Raw genomic sequence first — 12356 nt, forward strand, 5'->3', positions numbered from 1 at the left:
ACGTGGAAGAGGTAGAGTGTGGAATTTCCTAGGGTGTGGGAAGCTCATCCGCCCCAGCTTCGGGTGGTCTCCTTTTCAGAAACCTTGGATCATGGGGAAAATGGGAAACAGGCCACACTGTGGTGTTACTTTGCATGTATCTGATTAGAAATTTAAACACTTATTTTCAAGTGTCATTTTTCTTCTCGGTATACTCCCGCCTTTTCCCAGCAGCCTCTTGGGCACCCTGCTTTTCTGTTTGTGTGAGCTGTGTCTGTCATGGACATCAGCACGGTCTTACGGGCTACCAGGTATCTTGTCGCCGTTTCATGGCCCTGCATTTCAGTTTTGTTTGGAGCCTTGGTCTCAGAATTGTAAGCTGCTGGCTTTGGTCTGGGGACGATCTTCCACGGTTAGGCTGAAGACGCTGCACCTGCCCGCACCTGGGCGCACGTCCACCGAGCTGGCGCTGAGCTGGTTGCCTTGGGGTCTTGCCTGAAGGTGGCCGGGAGGAGGAGGTGGGGCCCAGGCCCGCAGGCCACGCTAGCCGAGGCCTGGCTGTGCGGCCCGCGCCCACCGCCCACTGCGCCGCTCACCCGCGCCCCGGCTAGCAGCGGGCGGCCGTCCCTCCACTGCCCCGGGGCCGGCGAGCAGCTGACTTGGGAGGGGGCTGTGGGGAGAGGGCACCCGCCTCATGGACAGCCACGTGAGCACGCACACTCGCCCGCACGGGGACCACAACAGACACTGCACAGACCCCGCAACCCCCAGGGTGGCCGGGCACTGGGGGCCACCGTCTCGGATCCCGCCGCTCTGCCCAGATGCCCACGGGTCCAGCCCGCGCTCCAAGCGGCTGAGCCCGCCCCAGTGCCCCAGGCCCCGCTTACACGCAGGGTTCAGCTCTGCTACCAGGTAGCTGGGCCCCCGCACTTGGGGGTCCAGGGAGAGCAAAGCCAGCCCCCCGGGGAGCGCCACCACTCCCTGCGCCTGGTCCCGCTGCCCGGGGGCTCTGCAGCGGCCAGGCTGCGGCTCTCCCGAGCCTCAGGCCCTGCAGCGGGGCTGCGGAGGCCGAGCGCCGGCTCCAGCCCTGGCTCTGCCCGCGGCTGCCTGGCCGTGTGACTCTGGACCAGCGGCTAGCCTCTCTGGGCCTCCATTCCTCACCTGGACAGCGGGGCTAGCAGGAGCACCGACCTCACGGGGAGGGCAGGAGCTCCCAGGGCCAGGCCACGGCAGGGAGGCGCGTTCTGTTGCTGTATTTCTAAACATTGCCACCGGTCTAGAGGCCGCTGCCCCCGAGGACAATAGATGCTTGAGGAGCTCAGCACATTAGCACAACATCACACCGTAGACTCCCACTTAATGTTAAAAGCATTATCATAAAACATTTATTTTGAGTTAGCTTGATATGCAGCATAATCCAGCTGATACAACAGTCAACTTGAACAGAACTGTTGGAGTTTAGAATAATGGGCTCCTTTTTATTTTGAACATGTCTTCGGATTTTAAGGCAAATGCATGAACACATTGTTTGTAAATTTATTTCAGACAACTCTATTAAAATGTGACCACAGCTGAGATACTAGCCCATCTCATCCAGAAATATTGGAAGTATATGACTGTGCAGGAACAACTTGTTAGGCTGAATCTCAACAATCTATTCTCTGAGGAATTTTTATGTAGGATTTCAGGCTCTTGTGAGAGTCTTCCTTTGTTCATGAGGACTGACTACAGTTATTTATTTTTTACAATATGATAGTGAATAACTTTTATTTTTGGAATCCTTTTAAAAAGAAGTGTATAGTTAGTGTACATTAACGGATTTTTCAGGAATGAAATTACCTGTGCATCTAGAATGTAAAGTGTAAGACACAACTTTGAACACAGACTTGATAAGGTAATGGATGGTAGGATACATACAAAGACTGTTCACCCATGGGCCTTCCAATGGTAATGGTGAAATTTAGAGAAGGAAGATATTTGATTTTCCTAAATGGAAAGATTCTTATTAGCAATTAAATAATTGAAAATATGTACCTCGATCCTGCATTTAAACTTTTATGTTTTCGTATTTAAGTTCACAAATGGCTTTACTGCAGGTTCTATTTCCATGAACAGATCAAAGAACTACAATTGCTGCCCTGAAAGGACTTTTGTGCCCAGGAATCCCATCACCTCTGCAGCCCCAGGACAGATGATTCCTTCATGGCTTCATTGCCAAACGTGCTCCTCGTGGCCCTTTATGCCTCTGTTCCTCAAGCTGTAGATTAAGGGGTTCAACATGGTGTGACCACAGTGTACACAACCGAGGCTGGCGCACTCGACCTTGCATTATGCGAAATAGTAGAAGTAAGGTATACACCTAGACTTGTGAAAGAAAATAAGGAGGCTGATGTGAGGGAACTAGGAGACGGGGAAGGGGAGAGGGGAAGAGGAGGAGGAGGGGAGGGGAGAGTGGGGAAGAGGGCGGCAAAGTGACAGGAGGGAATGGAGGGGAGGGGGCCTCAGGGGGGAAGGAGGCAGAGTGGAAGAGGAGAGGGAGGGAAGGAGGAAAAGATGAGGGACAAGAGAAAAGGAAGGAGGGAGGGGGAGAAGGAAGGAGGGAGGACAGGAAGGAGATGGGGAGAAAATGAAGGAAAGGGGGGCGGGGGGCGGGGAGCTTCCTGGGCCCTCCTCCTCCTTTCCCTTCTTTGCGGCAGACATTTTGCCTGCACCAGGCTGGAAAAGCCCTTTCTGTATTTGCAGGATCAACAGCAATTCCTCTTTTTTTTTTTTTTTTTAAGATTTATTTTATTTATTTCTCTCCCATTACCCTCTTGCCCCCTGTTTTCTGCTCTCTGTGTCCATTGGCTGTGTGTTCTTCTGTGTCCACTTGCATTCTTGTCATGCGGCACCAGGAAGCTGTCGCTTCTCTGTTGTTGCGTCATCTTGCTGCACCAGCTCTCCGTGTGTGCAGCGCCACTCCTGGGCGGGCTGTGCTTTTTTTCACGCGGGGCGGCTCTCCTTGTGGGGCGCACTCCTTGCGCCTGGGGCTCCCCTATGCAGGGGACACCCCTGAGTGGCAGGGCACTCCCTGCACGCATCAGCGCTGTGCGTGGGCCAGCTCCACACGGGTCAGGAGGCCCGGGGTTTGAACCCTGGACCTCCCATGTGGTAGGCGGACGCTCTACTAGTTGAGCCACAACCGCTTCCCAACAGCAATTCCTCTTGAGGCCTCGGCTCGGGGACTTGAAAACCATCACTTCTGCTTCATTTTATGGACCAATAAAATCTATTTCCCCTCCCCTTGACCCCTGGCTTGGGACTTGCAGAAGGGGCACTGGAAAGTCCTGGTCTAGCAGGAGGAGGCTGGAAGCGTCCCTTCCTCCCGCTTGCAGCCTGCACCGTCATGGAAAAGGCCCTGCTCCTCTGCTGGAGGGGACCCGTGGGGAGAGAAGCGCCGCCAGCACCCAGCGGTTCCGCCGTCCAGCTGCGGCGGCCACAGGCCAGCACCATGCGGGCAGACCCGCCAGCTGAGCCCTCACTGGAAACAGTGTGGCAGGGCTGCTTTACGCTTCTAAGTTTGCGGAGGGTTCAGTAAGCAGCAATAGGCCCCAGAGACGTAGCATTTTTAGGTTCTGGAAAAATACAGAAGTAACTTTATTTTGGAAAAATACCACTGAATAGCATAAGACCTCTTAAAATCATGTTTACCAGTCTTTAACGAAGTGAAAATCTTCCTTCATAAATTCATTGCAGAAATTTTCCAAGATATAGGAAAGCAAAGTAGAACAGAAAAATTCCATCAGCCTAGAGGCCCCTGTTTGTATTATAACACTTGCTGTTCTGGTATTTTTTCCCCAGGAATATTTTTATGCAGTTAAAATACTAGTATTTATACAATATTACCTCCTGCTGTTGTTACTTAAATGGTACCCTAAGCGTGTTCATACTTCTTTGTATAAAATTTCCAAATGAAGTAAACCAAAGGGCAAATACTTTAGTGGTGAGCTTACAGGTGATTTTTCTTTTCTTTTTCAAAAAACTTTCTTGTATTTTCCAAAAGTTAGGCTGAACCATATTAAATTGTCCTCTTGTCAAGCTAATCTATAAACTCATGAGAAATAAAAAATAATGCTTGTTACTTTGTTAAATTACTAAATGTTGTGGTGGTTTGTTATGCAGCAATAGCTAACTGATACAGCTTCCTGTATGAGAATGCCTGTCTCACCCCTCACTGTTGCATCACAGGGAGTACCTAGAAGCTCCTGAGATTTTAGATCCTAATCCTAAAGAAGCTCAGAGAGTGCAGGTTGCTCATTGTTCCCCAGTATCTGATCTCTCCTTCTTACATAGAGCTAGAACCTCTAAAAAGTTGTAGCTGCCTGGAATAAAAGCTGTATCTCCCAGTCTCTCTTGCAGCAGTTACAGTAGCTATCATGTGACTAGCTTGTGCCGAATGCTGCGGCGTCATGTAACAGCTTCCAGGAGATGGGTTGCTACATTCTAATTCTGCTTTGCCATTTACCATTTAAGGGACTTCGGGAAAGTGACTTAATTTCTCTGTGCCTTAGTGTCTGTTACAGTATTTTCCTTACAGTGTTGTGAAAAACAAGTAAAGTAATACAGTGAAGCACTTAGGATAGCACCCGGCACAAAGGGAGTTCTATTTAAGTGTTACATCTTCATCATCTTAATTATCACCTCAAGGTTGATGTGAAGTTTAGGTGTGACCATGCTCCACACATTTCCCTGGGGATATTGGCTTCCCAAGACCAGGGAGAAATGTTAGAGGGAATTATACCCATCCACCTACTCACACCCACCCCCCACACGCCACGAGGCTCAACAGATATTCCATCTCCTGCACAGTAGATACTCACTTAATAAATATTTCCCAGGGCATGAAAAGTCATAAAGGGACTTGTCCGTTAAGCCAAGTTTCTTTAGAGATCTGTTTACAGAGATTATAAACGTTTATTTATAGGTGATCACCTGCTTTGTGCAGAGACTGAGAAGCGGGAGGCAGTGGAGGGGAGAGGCGGTGAGCAGTTGGCCTGTTTTCTTCAGTGCTGATTTGATAGACGTTGGTGTGAGGGGAGGAGGGAGGAGGCTAGGAGGAGAGGTTTTGGTCAGGAAGGAGCTTGGATTCTTCTCCCCAGTTGTTGTGTGGGGGGCTGTTCTAGGAATTAAGATCATGCTTGTATAATACATGAATGCCTAGAATATTTGCATCCTCTGATAAGAAGTAGTCTGCTTTATCTTCTGTATTTAAATTTTGGTATATTGTATATTGAATTTTTGCAGTAAACATTTCAGTTTTGAACATTTTGCCGTGGAAGTTTTCAAGCACACACTGAAGTAATAAGACTAGTGTAGTAAACCCCCACATACCCATGGCCCAGTTCCAATGGTTACCTACATGAGTGTTGTCTAATTTAACCACCATGCCTACCTTACCAGCCCACTGAAAAGCAAACCCAGCCATCACCTAGTTTCACCCACGCTCAATACGTCCGCACATGTCTCTAACAAAGACTTCCTTTCTGGATTTTCTTTTCCTTCTCCTCCTCCTCCCCCTTCCTTAGCCATGACATCAATATCACACCAAACAAAACAAACAATAATTTAAAATACCGTCTAATACTTGACTTGATCTGCGATCAGCTTTCCTTTAATTGTCTCAATAATGGGTTAAATTACAGTTGGTTTGTTAAAAATGGGGTTCAAGAAAGGTTTACAGGTGTATTTTGTTGAAACGCTTAGAATTCTATTTAAGCCAGGAAAAATAACATTCATTTTTATGCTTCTTACAATGTCAGATATTTTGTATATGTGCTTAAATATTTATGTAAAGGACTTGTCCAATTAAAAACTATGGGTATTTTTTAAAAACCTTACAAGATTACCAAGTTTATGAAGTTTATATTTTTTCATTCGTGATGAAAACACAGAAATTTCATTAAGTGAACTCATGGCATAGCTTCAAATAGCAGCATGAAAATCCCAGGGATAAATTTGTCTTTTAAGTCTTATCACAACAGGCATGTTTCCAGAGACAAGCAAGGACACCACATGTGAGTACTGAAACAACAACAAGCGGACTTCAGAAGGCAGCCCTGCCGTTGTGCAGGCCGACTACTTGAAGTCCACGCCCCGGCAGAAGGGGAGGCTGGCGGAGGGGACCACGGCAGTCTTTGAACGGAGGCGGGAGCAGGCCCATTGCCCTGGCAGGTGGCACCCTCACGGCGCCTTGAGTTTGCTCCTCCAGGTTTCATAGCTGCCTTCAGCGGGAGAGACGCTCCCTCTTTTCCTGGAACTGGCACCTTCCGAGTGTCTTCTATTAAAAAAAAAAGCAATGAGGAGCTGGGAGTGGAGGTTGCTCAAGCAGTTGTGCACCCACCTCCCACACGGGAGGTCCCAGGTTCGGATCCCATGTGTTTCCTAAAGGAAAAACAAGCAGACAATGAGCAAAACAAGAGAAAAGAAAAAAGAAAAAACTGAGCAGACAACGAGCAAAATCAACTAGCAGACAATGAGGGTGAACAACGAGGCAGCCATCTCAGGGGGGAAAAACTCAAAAAAAGTAATAAGGAGCTATTTCAGGCTTACAGCAAAATACAGGGAATAGCAAAGCATCTCTCAGGGGCCCATTTCTAAGTACTACTTGATTATTTAAAATGTGGCATATGGCTTTGATTTTATTTATTTATTTTTAAATCTTTTTTCTCTTTCTTTTTAAAGATTTATTTTTATTTATTTCTCTCCCCTCCCTCCCCCCCCCCCCTTGCTATCTGTGTCCATTCACTGTGTGTTCTTCTGTGATCACTTCTATCCTTATCAGCGGCACGGGAATCTGTGTTTTCTTTTTGTTGCGTCAGCTCTCCGTGCGTGTGAGGCACCATTTTTGGGCAGGCTGCACTTTTTTTCGCGCTGGTCGGCTCTCCTTATGGGGCGCACTCCTTGCACGTGGGGCTCCCCTACATGGGGGACACCCCTGAGTGGCACGGCACTCCTTGCATGCATCAGCGCTGCGCATGGGCCAGCTCCACACGGGTCAGGAGGCCCAGGGTTTGAACCATGGACCTCCCATGTGGTAGACGGACGCCCCAACCACTGGGCCCAGTCCTCTTCCCTGGCTTTGATTTTAAATATCAGTGTTAAGGTAAAATCGATCTCATGCCAGCATGGTATCCCAATTCTTTTTTTTTTTTTTAATTTTTATTCATTTTATGCTAATCCTTTAAAAGGTTATTTCATTTTCCACACACTCATTTATGTGCGTATTTGATACAACGTTCAAGAGGCATAAGCGCCCTCGATCAGAAGCGGCTCGCTCCTCTCCCTCCCCAGCCCTCCTCCCGGGCCAGCCCCCGGTCACAGTTTCGACGCCAGCAGAGGCGGGTCGGCGCGCACGCACACGCGGCCTCTTCTGACTCCAGAGACCGCCGGGAAGTCCCATCAGACGAGATCGGACGGCCCAGCCCAGACCGGGAAGGAAATCAAGCGGTAGGCGGGCGGGGGCCGGGGCGAGTTTCCAGAGCAGCCCACCCGCTCCCGCGGACGGAGAGAGGAGAGGCGGTCACCGGGCGGTGGCTCGGGTGCGCTCTGAGGAGAGGAGGGCTGCGTCCCCGCCGCCCCCTGCCCTCCTGCCCGCGGGCGCCCCGAGGGGCTCTGCTGAGGTCGGAGAGCCTTGGGGGAGGCGCCGGGCCGAGCGCTCGTCCTCGGGTCTGAATCGCAGCTGCCGTTCCGGCCGTGCGCGGCGGGCGCGTCGAGCGAGCGTTACAGGGGCCGGCCGTGCCGGCGTCGTGGAGCTCGCGGCGCAAGGCCCTCGCCCCCTTCCAGACAGCCCTGTGCTTTCTCTGAACCCGTTCTAAAAACCCTGTTTCTTGACAGATGGTGAGGAAACACACTTTCTTTATTAAAGGTGTAGAAATACATATTGATAAAGTAGGGCTTCCCGCTGACCACACTTTACCATGCCTTCCCCGCCTCGGCTCCAGAGGGAAGCATCTGCTGTTGTGGGAGGGTGTTTCCTTTCACTGGCATATGCATACGTGCCTATAGAAATATGGGTAAGTTACATGTGCATATATGGCAGTGAATTGAACTGAACCTCACTTTCTTCCTCCCTAAAATGGGACTAGCTCTTGCTATGCAACCCGTTATTACAATCCCAAGTGTGTATCAGCTGCTTCCAGGGAGCCTGGCAATACCGTTATCGAGTAAGTTGTGATAATGAAATCTTTGTGTCAAACGTCATCGATACTAAAATGAACTGCTGTGCTTTCTGACTTTAAGATATGTCTTACAATTGCCAATATCTTTGATCCAATGAAATACAGCAACCCTTAACTCTTTGGATTCTTCTCTTTTCTTTCTTTTTAAGATGTTAATTTTAAATTTTATAATCAATTCCTGTGGAAGCAAAATCATCACCTTCATGGCATACTATGGTCGGAAAAAACTAAGTTGCCTCTGAGATTAGGTAGAAGAACACGCCACTCCCCTAGCCCTGGTCCCCAGACAACAGAGTACGACTGACCACTCCTGTAGGCCTGGGCTCCTCAGCAAAAGCGGCTTATCCCGGAGTTTTCCATGCTGACATTTGAAGATGTGCCACGAGTTTCATTTAATAGTGAAATAATAATTACTGCGTTTTCATCATGAGTGAACCAATGTAAACCTGATACATGTGGTGATCTTGTGAGGCCTTTTGTCATTTAAACACCTGTCGCTTTCAGCTTGGTCAGCCTTTGCTTGCACACCCATGCATGCCTGTGAAGGGGCTGACATTGTTTTATGTGCCGCTGAGCTTGCACAGAAGTGACATCAGGCTGCACAGGTGCTCGCAACCTGCTTCCCCCCCCCCCCCCATCAGCTATATGTCTTAAAGATCTTTCCATATCCATCCACAAAGATCTATTTCATCCTGTCAAGTGAAGATAATGTCACTACCTGATTGGTTTGTGAGGACAGGGTCGGGAGGAGGGTATTTGTTTCTTTAAGTAGACATGGCAAATCGCTGCCCTTCTATGTGCCCCAAGGTTCTTGACACTGGAAGGTCTGAGGCAATAGGTGAGTTTTCCCACCTCTGTCATCCTTCTATTTTTTTTTTTAGAATAAACTGAAGAGTTTTCAGTGGTAATGAAACAAGGTCTTTGGGGAGAGATTGCCCTGGTTAAGTCTGAGCTGTGCCATTTACACATCAAGTAAAGGTGTTGGATGCTCCCAAGTGGTCACTGTTTGGAGATAAGCTAAATGTCCACTCGTTGGCTAATGGCCAGATAAACCATGTGCACATGTACTTGTGGCTTCTCTGCAGTGTCAGAGACAGCGAGGTAGATTCTTCTCTTTTTGGGGTGGTCCTTACCAGCAGTGGTTTGCTCGGTGCCACCTAACCCTGCCTTCTGGGTAAGTGGCAGAAATGGCAGGCCACTTGCCCTTGGGATGGTCTCATGGCAGGTCCTGCTTTGCAGGGCATCCATGACCTTGGATGCCCAAAGTGGGTGGGTCGTCAGCTGCATCCAGCCAAAAGATGTTTGTTTCCGTTCACTCATTTTCTTTCTTTAAAAAAAAAAGATATATTTCTGTCCCACCCCCCACCTTGTTGTTTGCACTCACTGTCTGCTCTCTGTGTCCATTCATTGTGTGCTCTCTGTGTCTGCTCATCTTCTCTTTAGGAGGCACCAGGAACCAAACCCAGGACCTCCAATATGGGAGAGAGGCACTCAATCACTTGAGCCACCTCTACACCCTGCTTTGCTGTATCTCTCATTGTGTTTCCTCTTGTGTCTCCTTGTTGTGTCAGCTGGCTGCCACAGATGGTCAAGCCAGCTTGCTATCTTGCTCATCTTCTTTAGGAGGCACTGAGAACCAAACCTGGGACCTCCCATGTGATAGGCAGATGCCCAAAAGCCACATCCACTTCCCTCATTTTCTTTTTAATCGAATGAGTTGCAAATATTTTAAAATGTAGATATTTTACATTTACAAAAATTGCATTCATTCATTCTATCCTTCATGGAGCATCTAGTGTGTGCCAAGGAATTTTCCAGGTGGCAGCAGCATAGGGATTAATTAGATACACATAGCACCTACCAATATGGAAACCTAAATACTTGTTGAGACAGACAACAAACAAACAAAAAAACCTCATGTAATGACCGCCGACTTTGAGATTTTGGAATACTGAGACCCACTTGGCCAGCTCCTCCATGAGAGGATAGAAAAGTAGGTAGGGACCAGATCACGGTGCCTTTAGCTGGGCAGAGAGCTCAAAGTCAAAGCCTGAAAGCTTCCTGCCCCTTGAAGAGGGAGGACACCATCTTCCTAAGGGCAGGACACCTGTCCAGTCACCTTGGATGTCCCCTGTGGTGTTCAGCACATGGTGGACATTCTAGGAATGCCTGTCTCTTGAGTGGTGGGGGGAGTATAACTTTCCTGATGAGCAGATCTGGGCACAGAATCAACTTGTCCATTCATTCAACAGTCCAGGGTGATTGGATTTTATGCCAGGGACTCATTCCTGAAGACCTTGCACAATTCAAGACTGACCCTGACAAAAGATGATGTGTACTTATATTCACCAGCTAAAGTTATACTAAGATAACAGACTTTAAAATTTATACAGTTGGTCCTATTTGAAAGAATGGGTTTTTGAGGAATATTTAAATGTCAATGATTCTCATCATTTCAAAAATGCCACCCAAATCTCATGATTTCCAACGTTATCATTCAAGTTAGCATAATGTGTAGCCATGCCATATATATATATGCACACACACACAATAATATCCTTTTGTGGCCCCACCCAGCAGCATAAAAACTTGGACCTTACTAATAACTCCCATATACCTCCGTAGCCCTCCCACCCTATTCCCATGCTTCCCCCAGCCAGGTGACTGACAACCTGAATCCTCGGTACGTACATCCCTTGTTTCCTTCTTATGAGTTTTCCCCCTCAGTTCTATCTTGGAAACTCCATGTTAGTGATTTCAGCCAGGTTGCAGCCAGGCCCTGCTGTCCCAATAGCCAGGGCTGTGTCTGGGAAGTGACTTTGCAGTTTTTGCTCTCATCTGCTTTCATCCCACGTTCATCCCACGACCTCCACAATCCAGAAGGCTCGTTTCCAAGACACAGCAGGGCTACTCCCTGGCGGGTGGGTTCGGGCCCTGCGCCTCCGCTCCGCCCGGGAATTCAGCACCACGGACAGGTCTCCCCGGAGGTTTCCGCCTGCGCCGCTGCGTCTGCTGGAGGTTCTCTTTCCAGCTGATTTCTGAGCCCCCCTCGAGGTCCCCGGTGGGGATATCTGAGGCTCTCGTGGGGACATCTATGATTTATTAATCTCAATTTTATTTCCATATTAGTTTTGGCATATGGAACTGGCTTTCTATTATGGGAGTGCTGAAACATTTCATTCTTAAGGTAGTCTAAGCAAAAGTTTTAGGAGAACGAGTTCGTTTAAAATAAAGAGCAAATATTAACACAGATGTTAGGTGGAAATGGAGGCAATCACAAGGTAATTTTCACTGATGCAGAAACATGGCAAAAATTGAGAAAGGGATATGGGAAAGACGGGAGTTTGGAAAAGATTAAACTAAGGCATAGTAAAAAGGTTCCTTGGGGAGCGGATGTGGCTCAAGCGGTTGAGCGCCTGCTTCCCACATGGGAGGTTCTGGTTCGGTCATGGTGTTACCTAAAACAACAACAATCAAAACAAACGGGAAAACCAACCCAGGGGAGCTGGTGTGATTCAGTGGTTGAGTGCTGGCCTCCCACATTTGAGGCCCTGGGTTCAATCTCCTGTCCTGGTAGCTAAAAAAAAGTTCTTTGGGAGTGAACCCTTCAGATGCTCTCCACACTGCTTTCTTCTCCTTCTGGAAGAAATCGTATCCAAAGAAGTCATTCTGTAGCACTGCACCCCCACCCCCACCCCCGGCCACGGGGAACACCAAAAATTTGGGTCTACCTTAGCAACAGCCCTTTATCTGAATTCTCAGGATGACAAGTGGACTTTCCCCCTGTTGAGGGCCTGGTCTTAACTGAGAAAACAGTAATAGTGATAATACTGGTGACATCTGTTCAGAACTCAGTTTGAATGAGGCTCATGTACTAGCTCATTAACCTTACGAGGCAGGAACAATTATTACCCCTATTTTACAGATAAGGAAACTGAGATCGTTGATCGGCTTCCCAAAGTCACAAAGCTAGTGAGCGGTGAGTGGGGGGATGACGGCAAGCTCTTCACTTACTGCCTCGAGCTCTGTGGGAGGCTGGAATGACGCCTCGGGTTCTTTGGCAAAGCATCTCTTCCTTCTCTGCTCCCAACTGTACTTGGAAGGATGGGGAAACTGTCTCCTAAACATCCAAACAAAGGAAGTTCCCCCTCTTAATTATGT

This window comes from Dasypus novemcinctus, chromosome 18, assembly GCF_030445035.2.
Source record: "Dasypus novemcinctus isolate mDasNov1 chromosome 18, mDasNov1.1.hap2, whole genome shotgun sequence".
NCBI lineage: Eukaryota > Metazoa > Chordata > Mammalia > Cingulata > Dasypodidae > Dasypus > Dasypus novemcinctus.